This window comes from Micropterus dolomieu, linkage group LG10, assembly GCF_021292245.1.
Source record: "Micropterus dolomieu isolate WLL.071019.BEF.003 ecotype Adirondacks linkage group LG10, ASM2129224v1, whole genome shotgun sequence".
NCBI classification, from domain to species: domain Eukaryota; kingdom Metazoa; phylum Chordata; class Actinopteri; order Centrarchiformes; family Centrarchidae; genus Micropterus; species Micropterus dolomieu.
The window spans coordinates 18106333-18119700 of record NC_060159.1 but is presented as its reverse complement, the minus strand read 5'-3'; positions in this window follow the sequence as shown (position 1 = coordinate 18119700).

The window sequence follows — 13368 nt, the reverse complement described above, 5'->3', positions numbered from 1 at the left end:
GATGTGTTAAATACTAAAAAATCTGTCGTATGATCATGACAATAACACATGAAACAATAAACGGAACTTGTAAAAAAAATCCTTGAGTGAATTTACTTTCTTGATTGAAAACAACTTTTTGCGACATGTATGTTGTTTCAGCATAAGCCAAGGAATGATAATATGACACGATGTCACAGACCTACTATGCTATTGAAAACTGTTTTAACAGGCATCTAACTTTGCTCACATTCTCAATGACCAATGTTTGCATATAATGTGTGACTTGGAAAGAGAAAGAGCAGCATCTATTGTAGCCTATCCCCATTTCATTGTACCTATTATAGCATATTTCAGCACCATGGAAAGAGAACGGCAGTCTAATGATCATTAGAAATGAGTAATTTGTTTATTTAACTTCACAGAAAAAAAAGAAATGTATTGAATTACATGCTTATTTCTAGTTATTGTTTCCTGCTATGTAACGGCTGGTGCCTACTGAGTGAAAGCCAGATTCGACGTAGATTCGTCTACGTGTAGCACCTTATCACCACAGCAAATTCCTCGTATGTGTAAAACACTACTTGGCACTAAAGCTCCTTCTGATTCTGAAGATCATTTTCACCAGAGACATTCTATCTAATAAGTCCAATGTCGGGCATATAACAAAGAGCAAAATGAGAACTAAAGAAGATATACAAAGAAAGTCATACCATGTGCAAAGAGAGGATTCTGTTAAAATATCAGAATCAACATGGTCTTTAAAACGCCATTAATGGAAAGTAAAAGAATTTCTGCCATCTCGTGAAAGGGTGATATATGCTGCATTCTGTTGCTGGATTGAGTTACATTAGCAGTAGCCTACAACCAAACCTGACATTCAAAAGGTATTTCCCTGATTATCTAAATGTTTGCATCTGCACAGCTTAAGCAGGTCTTGGCTTCACACATTTGAAGATTTGCTACATGACCTTTTGATTCTTTTAACTTATTTTTTAATAATTTTGAGGATTGGAGTGACAAAACAAACATTGTGAAAGTGTCACTTTGGGCTCTGGGCAATTGTGAAGACATTTCTCACTATTTTCAGAATTTTTAACAATTAATGGAGAAAATAATCAGAATATTAATCCATAATGAAAATAATCATTAATTACAGTTTGTTACAAAATAGTTCAACCTCATCAAACTACATTAATAAAAGGTAAAGGTAAAGGTACTTACACATTGCGAAATTCATTCACATGAGTAACAATAATCAAATTATATATCATAGTCACAGGATACATTTTTCTTTCTTACATACCTTTACTGGTGTAACATTCCCAATGCAGCACTTTTACTTGTAATAGTATTTTCACAGTGAGGTTATTGTCTATTTATTTAAGTAAAGGATCTGAATCCTTTGGACACGCCATTGCTAATGTTACAGTTTGTGCAATAGGCATTGGTTTATGTTTCTGTGTAAGAAACTTTTTAATATTGGTCTTAAATAATTTCTATTATTTCTACTATTTCACAGAGCACTGATATCCTGCAGTTAGTGTTAAATTTTAATGGGACAGTTACTGAAACTGACTGGATATGGCACAGCCCCAACCGGCAATAGAAACATTTCACCAAACATAACCACTGCGTGCACCCTGAATATCTGGAGGACGCATTTGCCTCCTGAGAATATAATAGGCAGTGCAGAAAATCTGTAATCTCTCCGTCACCACACACCAACTCACCGGGTATCCCAGCTTTGCCATTTAACTCCATTCTGATTCCAATCAATGTCAATCACCATGCACCAGGTTAAAGTCCTCTTATCTCTATCAACCATAAGTCTTGTCTGCTTGCCCTCTGATTGGGTTTTTCCAATCTGTGACCCCCTCTAAACCACGCAGTGTGCAGTTAATGCCAGTCCATCAGGCTCTTAGGACACACCCCTTGCAACACCGGTCTGACAAGTACCACGCTGTGTTTACATTCAACTCCATGCAAATAACAATTTTGGATGGATTCTACCAAAACAGACTAAAAACAAACATTAAAGAAAGGTCTAATGCAATGGTCTAATGGTGTGGGAAAAAAGTGCACATTTACGGTCTGAGGTCTGCTTTTGCCTCTTCCCTAACTGCGCTCCCTCCTCATCACACCGTGTCTGTAGTCATCATTATTGAATGCCTAAGGCCTTCATGTCATGAATGCCTAGTGTCAGCAGCTAAAGGCATCAATCCATAGTAGACATTTCAGCACTGTGTTTGGCTATTGATTCAAATAGACATATGTGCTAAAGCAACAATTCAGAGCTACATGAGCAGGTGTTGCCAGTTAACATGCATGCCTAGCCTATCTCTTGTGAACACTAAATGCTTTATCTGTGTAATGTCCTGATATATATCTGTCACTTATGTCTTCTTATTTCTACACTGCTGATTTTGCAGGTTTTCCTACTTACAAAGCATGTAGAGGTCTATAATTTATTTATCATAGGTACACTTCAACTGTAAGAGACGGAATCTAAAACAAAAATCCAGAAAATCACATTGTCCATCCATCCATCTTCATCCACTTATCTGGGGTCGGGTCGCGGGGGCAGCAGCTCCAGCAGGGGACCCCAAACTTCTCTTTCCCAAGGCACATTAACCAGCTCTGACTGGGGGATCCCGAGACGTTCCGAGGCCAGTGTGGAGATATAATCTCTCCACCTAGTCCTGGGTCTTCCCCGAGGCCTCCTCCCAGCTGGACGTGCCTGGAACACCTCCCTAGGGAGGCGTCCAGAAGGCATCCTTACCAGATGTTCAAACCACCTCAACTAGCTCCGTTCAACGCAAAGGTGCAGCAGCTCTACTCTGAGCTCCTCACGAATGGCCAAGGATCTCACCCTATCTCTAAGGGAGACACCCGCCACCCGCCTGAGGAAACCCATTTCGGGCGCTTGTACCCGCAATCTCGTTCTTTCGGTCATGACCCAGCCTTCATGACCATATGTGGGGGTAGGAACGAAAATTGACCGGTAGATCGAGAACTTTGCCTTACAGCTCAGCTCTCTTTTTGTCACAATGGTGCAGTAAAGCGTGTGCAATACCGCCCCTGCTGCTCCGATTCTCTGGCCAATCTCCTGCTCCAATCTCCCCTCACTTGTGAACGAGACCCCGAGGTACTTGAACTCCTTCACTTGGGGTAAGGATTCCTACCTGGAGTTGGCACTCCACCGGTTTCCTGCTGAGAACCATGGCCACAGATTTAGAGGTGCTAATCCTCTAACAGGTTTGGTGACAAAGCGCAGCCCTGCCGAAGGCTACCCACACTCTGGTCCTCCTTTTTGAACAGGGGAACCACCACCCCAGTCTTCCACTCCTTGGGCACTGTACCCGACTTCCACGCAATGTTAAAGAGACGTGTCATCCAAGACAGCCCCATCAGTCCATATGGCTTTGCCACTGTGGAGTTGTTTGACTACCTCAGTGACTTCCACCAGGGAAACTGAACAGAAGTCTAACAACAAACACCCACTCGGATTCAGATCAGGGAGGCCGTTCCTCCCAATCACGCCTCTCCAGGTATCTCCATCTTTGCCCACATGCGCACTGAAGTCTCCCTGCAGAACTGTGGAGTCCCCTACTGGAGCCTCATACAGAACTCCATTCAGGGTCTCCAAGAAGGCCAAGTACTCTAAACTACTGTTTGGTGCATATGCTTAAGCAACAGTCAGAGTCCCCCCCCCCCCCCACTACGCAATTAAACAGACTCCAACCTCTCCACAATGGCCAAGACCAGAGAGCTTTGTAAGGACATCAGGGATAAAATTGTAGACCTGCACAAGGCTGGGATGGGCTACAAGAAAAGTGGCAAGCAGCTTGGTGAGAAGGCAACAACTGTTGGCGTAATTATTAGAAAATGGAAGAAGTTCAAGATGACGGTCAATCTCCCTCGGTCTAGGCCCGTCTGAAGTTTGCCAATGACCATCTGGATGATCCAGAGGAGGAATGGGAGAAGGTCATGTGGTCTGATGAGACAAAAATAGAGCTTTATGCTCTACACTCCACTCGCCGTGTTTGGAGGAAGAAGAAGGATGAGTACAACCGCAAGAACACCATCCCAACCGTGAAGCATGGCAGTGGAAACCTCATTCTTTGGGGATGCTTTTCTGCAAAGGAGACAGGACGACTGCACCGTATTGAGGGGAGGATGGATGGGGCCATGTATCGCGAGATCTTGGCCAACAACCTCCTTCCCTCAGTAAGAGCATTGAAGATGGGTCGTGGCTGGGTCTTCCAGCATGACAACGACCCGAAACACACAGCCAGGGCAACTAAGGAGTGGCTCTGTAAGAAGCATCTCAAGGTCCTGGAGTGGCCTAGCCAGTCTCCAGACCTGAACCCCATAGAAAATGTTTGGAGGGAGCTGAAAGTCCGTATTGGCCAGCGACAGCCCCAAAACCTGAAGGATCTGGGGAAGGTCTGTATGGAGGAGTGGGCCAAAATCCCTGCTGCAGTGTGTGCAAACCTGGTCAAGATCTACAGGAAATGTATGATCTCTGTAATTGCAAACAAGGTTTTTGTATCAAATATTAAGTTCTGCTTTTCTGATGTATCAAATACTTATATCATGCAATAAAAGGCAAATTAATTATTTAAAAATCATACAATGTGATTTTATGAATTTTTGTTTGTTGTTGAAGTGTACCTATGATAAAAATTACAGACATCTACATGCTTTGTAAGTAGGAAAACCTGCAAAATCAGCAGTGTATCAAATTCTTGTTCTCCCCACTGTATTTTGTTAGCCTTGATAAATTGCTTAATTCATATGTAACCTATTTCAAGGTATAAGAGTTACTGAGGTGGCTAATGCCTAGTTGTTGAAAATGCAATAAGATTTATCATTTAATTATCCTTGTTCTGTTCAGATGTGGCCTGGTAATTTAACAGTTAAGTTGTGTTTTCCTTAAAATATTTTAAGGATGGTTTATTTCATAGGATAAGCTCACTAATCATTTTGTTAATGTGAGATTTAGTGACTAATAAAGTATCCTGTTGAACTATGGGTAATCACGCGAGAGAAGAGAACAGGAGAGCGGAGGGAAGAGTTGCCTGAGCATGAGGGCTAGTTGGCAGTTAACACAGTGGTTTTTGGGCACTTAACTCTTTAAGGTGGACCAAGTTTTAATCGGACACTGCGCTCTCTGTGTAGGAGTTTGTGACTGTGGGACTACCACCGGAGGTGTGTGTATTTGTATTGTAAAGCGAACTTAGACCTGTAAGCTTCTCTGGCTAAGTTAGCTCATGGCTTCGCGGTACTGTGACACCGCCTGCTGGACGAGAGGAGACCACATCGGGAAGAGTTTTGTCGGCTGACACAGGTGTTTTACGCTCCGTAGTGCTTTTTGTGTTTTTGTTAATTAACGCTGTTTTCTAACGCTGTTTCTATATAAACAAAGGTTGGTGCACAGATGTCACAGTGTTGAAGAAATCATGCAGCCCTCACCTAGAGACATTATTTATAAACTGTAAACCGTTTTATTCACTGCAGGAGTTTTCCTCGTTTGTTCTGGTCGCTGTTTACATTCCACCTCAGGCCTGTGTTAGTGAGGCATTACTACACCTGGCAGACAAGATAACTAACGTGGAGAAAAAAACATCCAGACTCTCTGCTCATTATTCTTGGGGACTTTAACAAAGCAAACCTTAGTCATGAACTTCCAAAGTACAGACAGCATATTAAGTGTCACACCAGGGACACTAACACACTGGACCACTGCTACACAACATTAAAGGACGCCTATCGCTCTGTTCCCTGTGGGACTCTCCCGACACACAGGCAAATACTGAAATCTGCTAAACCTGTTGTAAAGACTGTGAAAAGATGGACCAACGAGTCAAAGCTGGAGTTACAGGCCTGCTTTGACTGCACTGACTGGAGTGTTTTTGAGGCTGCAGCCACTGACCTGGAGGAACTAACTGACACTGTGACATCTTACATCAGTTTTTGTGAGGACATGTATGTGCCGACTAAAACCTTACGCACATACAATAACCATAAACCCTGGTTCACAGCGAAACTCAGGCAGCTTCGTCAGACCAAGGAGGAGGCCTTCAAAAGTGGGGACAGAGTCTTGTACAACCAGGCCAGGAACACGCTGACTAAAGAGGTCAAAGCTGCAAAGAGGTGCTATGCTGAAAAGCTAAATAACAGCTTTGCAGCCAACGACCCTGCGTCAGTGTGGAGAAGCCTACAGACACTCACAAACTAAGAGACCATCCCCCAACACTGCTGGTACTCAACGACTGGCAGACAAGCTGAATGGTTTCTACTGTAGGTTTGAAAAGCCCAGAGTCAGCAGGTGAGGCTGGGAAACACCACATCCAGCACCCGGACTATTAGCATTGGCAACCTCCAGGGGTGTGTGCTCTCCCCACTGCTCTTCTCCCTCTACACCAACAACTGCACCTCAGGAGACCCATCTGTCAAACTCCTGAAGTTTGCTGACGACACAACAGTCATCGGCCTCATCCGGAACGGTGACGAGTCGGCCTACAGACTGGAGGTTGATCAGCTGGCTCTCTCGTGCGGTCAGAACAACCTGGAGCTTAACACGCTTAAAACTGTGGAGATGACCGTGGACTTCAGGAGGAGCCCCCCGACTCTGCCCCCCATCAGCATACTCAACAGCCCTGTGTCTGCTGTGGAATCCTTCAGGTGTCTGGGTTCCACTATATCCCAGGACCTGAAGTGGGAGCCCAACACTGACACCATCATCAAGAAGGCCCAGCAGAGAATGTACTTCCTGCGTCAGCTCAGGAAGCTCAACCTGCCTAAGGAGCTGCTGATCCAGTTCTACACTGCCATCATCCAGTCTGTCCTCTGCACCTCCATCACTGTCTGGTTTGGATCTGCCACCAAAAAGGACAGGGACAGACTACAACGAACAGTCAGGACTGCAGAAAAAATAATCTGTGCCAACCTGCCCCCCATTCAGGACTCATACATTTCCAGAGTCAGGAAACGGGCAGGAAACACCACTGCAGATCCATCTCACCCTGGACACAACCTGTTTCAGCTCCTCCGCTCTGGTAGGTGCTACAGAGCACTGTACGCCATAACCAACAGACAAAAAATCAGTTTCTTCCCACAAGCCATCACTATGATGAACAGCTGATTTCTGATTCACAGTGACAGGAACAGTTCCTTTGCAATAACTCAGTAGCTCTGCCTCTAATCAGCCACCTGTTTACTGGTTTCCACTTATTATTTATTTATTCACCATTCTCTATATGATACTGTATACCAATACACCTACCTCAGATCATGAGGTCCTAGGTCTTATTTATTTTTTCCAGCATCCTTTGCACTATGCTCCATCACACTGTGTACATGTGTACATGTATGCATGTATGCATGTATGTGTATGTGTACATATCATATCCACCTTCAACATGTACATAATGAGAATAATAGTTTACTCTTGCATCCTTTGCACTCTGATCACTGCACTATTTGTCAATATGTCTATTTTGTATTGTTCATAGTGTGTATATTAGTTTGTACCTGATTTCATTTTATTATTATTTTATTATTGTGTTATGGTGTTTTTGTATGAGTAAGCACATCATGAGCAATATACAATCCTGAGTCAAATTCCTCGTATGTGTACACATACCTGGCAATAAAGCTGATTCTGATTCTGATTCTGATTTCTTTCTTCACTCTTTGAGCTTCAACATTAAGCGCGCCAACAAACTAATACAGGCCTGCTAAAAGAACAAAACTAAAAAGAGTGCACTCAGGTTATCAAATACTATTACCTATATTATCCTGGTCTTCTCAGATTGTTTGTCTTTTAATTTCATATTTGTTGTTTAAATGTTATGTAATTTTTGCATAATACAATGAAGGAAACTGAGCTTTTGCGTTCTTGTTGTTTCTTTCATCACATGCTCTGTATCTGAGTAGATTAGTATTTTCTGTGGTAATATTTAATAGGGGTTAAAACCAAGATTATTCCTTCAGCTTCTCATTGGTTAGTAGAGAGATTGAGAATATAGCGTTCTAGACAGGTTTATTATACAATGGGATGTCCCTTTCACCATTTTACCAAGCATTTAATACTTTATATGTTGCTTTATAATGTACTTGCCTCATCACGAGCCTATGGTGAAAACGGTTACATCTGTTTGGTATCACTAAGATCAATATCAGTATCAATGTCTGCAGATGTGTTCTGCGTATTAAGTTTTGTGCTAGGGCTAAATCTTGAGAAAATAAATAAAACTCTCTGGCAAATCACGAGGAGCTATAAAGTGAGCTCAACAATGCTTTGAAAATACTATACATGACACAATATTTTGAAACCAAACCTGTACATGAGCTGTTTTAGTAGGCTACCTGTTTGTACTTCTGCATTGTTGGAAAACCAACTATTATATCTTTTAGTTTCATGGAAAATAAATGATATGGGCCACAGAGTAAAGCCACTCCTTATGGAGCAGGAGACCACTGATGTGTGGGGTGATACTGGAGACACTACAGCTTACAGTGTAGTTAGTGAAGATAGAAATTTCCCAGAATTATGCAAAACTACATTTCTACAAACTTAGTGTTATAGTAGAAGACCACTGATGCATGAAGCATTATTGGAGACACTCCAGCTTATAACAGTGAAGTTATTGAAGATAGAAATTTCCCAGAAATATGCAAAACTACATTTCTACAAACTTAGTGTTGTAGTAGAAGACCACTGATGAATGAAGCATTATTGGAGACACTCCAGCTTATAACAGTGAAGTTATTTAAGATAGAAATTTCCCAGAAATATGCAAAATGACATTTCTACAAACTTAGTGTTGTAGTAGAAAACCACTGATGAATGAAGCATTATTGGAGACACTCCAGCTTATAAAAGTGAAGTTATTAAAGACAGAAACGTTCCAGAATTGTGCAAAACTACACTGAACAAAATTATAAACGCAACACTTTTGTTATTGTCCCCATTCATCATGAGCTGAACTCAAAGATCTAAGACTTTCTCTATGTACATAAAAGGCCTATTTCTCTCAAATATTGTTCACAAATCTGTCAAAATTGTGCACTTCTCCTTTGCTGAGATAATCCATCCACTTCACAGGTGTGGTATATCAAGATGCTGATCACATCTGGGCTGGCTGCACTGTTATAAACGCCGATGCAGATATCAGATATATCTGCAAGTAGCTTATATCGGCCGATAATATCTGCTAAACTGTAATTATAAGAGGTCTTTAATGCACGTTTGAAGCCTAGCTAACTGGTTGGTTTCGTCAGGTCTGATAAAAAGGTATAATTGATTATTATCAGCATAACCATGGAAGTTTACACTGTGATTCCTAATGATATTACCTACCGGAAGCATATATTAGGTGAATAAAATAGGTCCAAAGACTGAACTTCATAGGTAACTTAGCTGTGCAGAGAGGACTCATCATTTACATGTACAAAGTGGGTGCGATTGGATAAGATAGATAACTTTATTGTCTGTCCCAAAACAGTGACAGAAATTCTCCTTCGACAAGGCTCATTTAAAAACATACATTTAAACACATACTTCAAACGCACAATTAAAACCTACATAAAAACAGCAGCTGTACAATGTCTATTTTTTGTGGTTCAGAGTTATTATTATTGGTTATAGCCGGTATGAAAGATTTCTTGTAAATGTATTTCCTTGCCAGTGGAAATTTATATCATCTGTGTAAAGTAGAAGGGGTTCAAAAGGGTACATTAGCTATCGTCATTGGGCGCATCGCTCAGAATGCGCAGAAGGAAGCCAGGAAACTATGAATATCCTCTGAAAAACATTTTATTTCTTCCAATTCAGATGAGGCATTTGTCAACATAATGAGGGAAAATAAAGACACACATGAGTTGTTCGATCTGAAAGAAAGCAAACATAAGATTAGAAACTAAAATCACATGTCCATTTCAAGGAAATAAGGAGACAGACATCTAAACTAAGTTTTCATAAACATAGGATCAAACTAAAGAGTAAATTAAACTTCTAACCAGAACTACCACCCCATGTGGAAGTGAAAGAGTGAGTGAAAGGGAGTGCAGTCCTTAAATAGTGTGAACAGGTGAACTCAATCAACTCAATTAGGAGGAATGAAAGGTGGAAGTGGGAGCCAATCAGTGATAAGAACAGGAACTAAAGGAAGTGAGGTAAAGGAAGTGAACAAAATAAAGATAAATTGAGGATCTTCACTACAGTCTGCCTGATGGCAGTAATTGGAAAGAGTGATGGAGAGGGTGAGAGGGGTCCCCTGTGGTCATGGTGGCCTTCCTGATCACAGAGCGGTTGTACAGTTCAGATAAGGGGGTTTGTGGTGAGCCAATTATCTTGCTGCAGTGGTTTATTATACGGGAGAGTTTGGTTTTATGTTTGGCAGTGAGGAGGTTGTACCAGGATGAGATGTTGAAGGTGAGAATGGATTCAATGGGTGAACAGTAAACCAGAGTTAAAATATCCTTGCTGACATGAAAGGTCCTTAGTTTCCTCAGCAGGTGGAGGCGCTGCTGTGCTTTTTTGAACACGGAGACAGTGTGTTGTACGAAGGACAGGCAGGAGTTGATCTCTGTTCCCATGTACTTGAAGGACTCAACCTGCTCCACCAGCTGACCCTGGATACTGAGAGGTTGAAAGAGATGGGAAGATGTTTTTACTCTGCTCCCACAACACAGTTACTTTGTGTTTGTTATATTGAGCTCCATGGAATGATCAGAAAATGTTTGGACCAGGTTGTTGACCGCCTGTCGGTATTGGGACAGGGCATCAGTGCCAGTCAGGTGTGCCACCAGGGCAATGTCATCTGCATACGTAAAGAGTTATTCCTTCACTGCTGCAGGAAATGTTATTAGTATAAGCAGAGAGGAGAATGGGAGATAAAACACAGCCCTGGGGGAGTCCAGTGTTTAAAACCAGCTTGCTGGAGTTAAAACTATTTAAAAACACCTGTTGTGGTCTGTCTTGTAAAAAAACTCTTTATCCATAAAATCAGTGTCAGATTGACCTGGAAATTGAAGAGGATCTAGTTTGTCTGACAGCATGTTCGACAGATGGTTGCATATAACCCTCTCCATACATTTGCACAGCACTGATGTCAAGGCTACTGGTCAGTAGTCTTTCAGTTCTTTAGCAGGTGTCTTTTTGGGAAGTGGAATTATGATGGATTCCTTCCACTGGTTGGGAACACAGGCAGAGTCCAGCAGGTGCTGGAACAGCCTTGTGAGAACTCCACCTAGCTGAGTGGAGCATTCTTTGAGCGCCCTGCCTCTGAGCCTGTCAGGGCCAGCGGCCTTGTGTGGGTTGACTCTGTGTAAGATGGAGGTCACCAGGTGTTCACCAATAGTGATGGCTTGGAGGGAGGAGCTGGGGGTTGGGGAGGTCCAGGTGATTGGAGTGCTGCTACTGTTGAACTGGGTAAAAAAATTGTTTAAATGATCTGCAAAGGAGGTGGGATCTGAGCAGCCAACCACTGGCGGTTTGGGGCCTCCACCCATCATGATGTTTAAGCCCTGCCACGCCTACCTCGCATTTCCAGACGTTAGGCATTTGTGATGTTGCCATGGCACCGGTCCAGTATGGTCTGAAGTCTGGTAGGAGTTGTGACATATTGCTCTAGGTTGGGCAAATGAGTGGTGATCCCCAGTAGAAACACTGGCTGTTCTCCAGTCTGACTGACAGCTCTGTTGTAGCTGTTAGTTATGTGCTCTGCAGCCAGATTAAAATCAGGCCCTGGTTTATGCACTAAAATGATGGTGATCTGTGAAAACTCTCGGGGTAAGTATTGAGGTCTGAAGGACACAGTCAACAACTCATAATGCTTACAGCTCTGTGACTCTCTCACTGAAAAGTTTTCTTGCCCACTTGCTGTTGACAGCCATGCAGAGCCCACCCCCAATTGACTTCCGTGTTGTTGCTGCATCTCTGTCAAAGCGAATGATGTTAAAACCATCTAGTTGGAAGTCTGTGTCCTCTGAGAGCCATGTTTCTGTAAAACAGAACAGGCTGGTTTGCCAATAGTCCAGGTCATGCCGGACGAGCGTGGAAAGTTCCTCAATCTTATTTTGTAGCGATCTCACGTTTGACAGGGTTATCGCAGGTAGAGGTAGCCGGCTGCCTCTCCTCCTTAATCTGTTGCGTATCACTCCTCTGGAACCTGTTTTCCTCCGAATACGCTTCCATTGTGTTCCCGAAATAAGAGGTATGATATTGGTTTGGATGGATATGTGTGCTGGATCAGACTGAAGGCGGTTTAGCTCCAACAGGTGATCCTGTGAGTAGGTGAGTCTGCCTGGGTTGATGGTATATGAGATGATATATGATGTCAAGAACAAAGAAGAAGAACAAAGTGAGCATTAGTAAAGCTGGAGAAACGGAGAGAAAGTCACGTTGCTAATGTTATCAGGTGCAAAGTTATATTGCTTTCCACATTACGCGACCCATGTTACTATCCTGTGGACCACTGTTGATTTAGCCTGCAAGAAAGGATGCAACAGTAAAAAGCAAATGTGGACCGATTTGTTTACTAGCATTAGCCTATAGTGATGCAGCCAGGAGCAGCCAGCTAACGCAACAGTAGCTTGGACCTGCCGCTGTTTGCTTCGTAACGTTCAGTTTAGGTTTATTGTGGTTTTACCAATACTCGGGTACACGCTTCTCACCTCTCCATCACTGCAACTAACGTGACCCACATACACATACTATACAATACTGCAACTTCACAGCGACAACAACCCAGAGAAAGAGCCATGCACTAACACTACTGTAAAGTTACTTACAGCGGTCTCATTATTATGAAGTGTGACACAATCTCATTATATTCAGTCCAGCTCACTACCCGTTTCGTTATCATCCAATACATTTAGCTGTGCTGACATTGCTGAACCTCCGGTAAAAGATACACAGATAGTAAAGATAGTTAACTGAAAGCAGCAGGCGAGCTAACGCTGTATCACGTTTATTGCGGCGTATACCACTAAAACAAACAGACCAGACCCACCAAAACAACTAAAACGCCACAGCAGGCTGAAACATGAGGATTTACACTGAAGACGCGTCACGCTGAACCATCGTACATATTGAGTCTCTTTATTACGCTATTTCACATACATAGAAAACCAATCACTTACTTTGAGTGATGCATGTTGTAAGTAGTGCAAAAGGTACCTCAGAGACATCAGTGAAAGATGTTGACGACGATGGTAACGGTCAACAGAAAGTTCTTCCCCATGCTCACCCTGCAGCCATGATCAACCCAAGCTTCCTCACAGGTGAACACACACACACATTAATACAGACACCACGCCCCCGGTCACACCCACAGTAACTGATGACGTCACGATGCGCGTGCATGTACACTACAG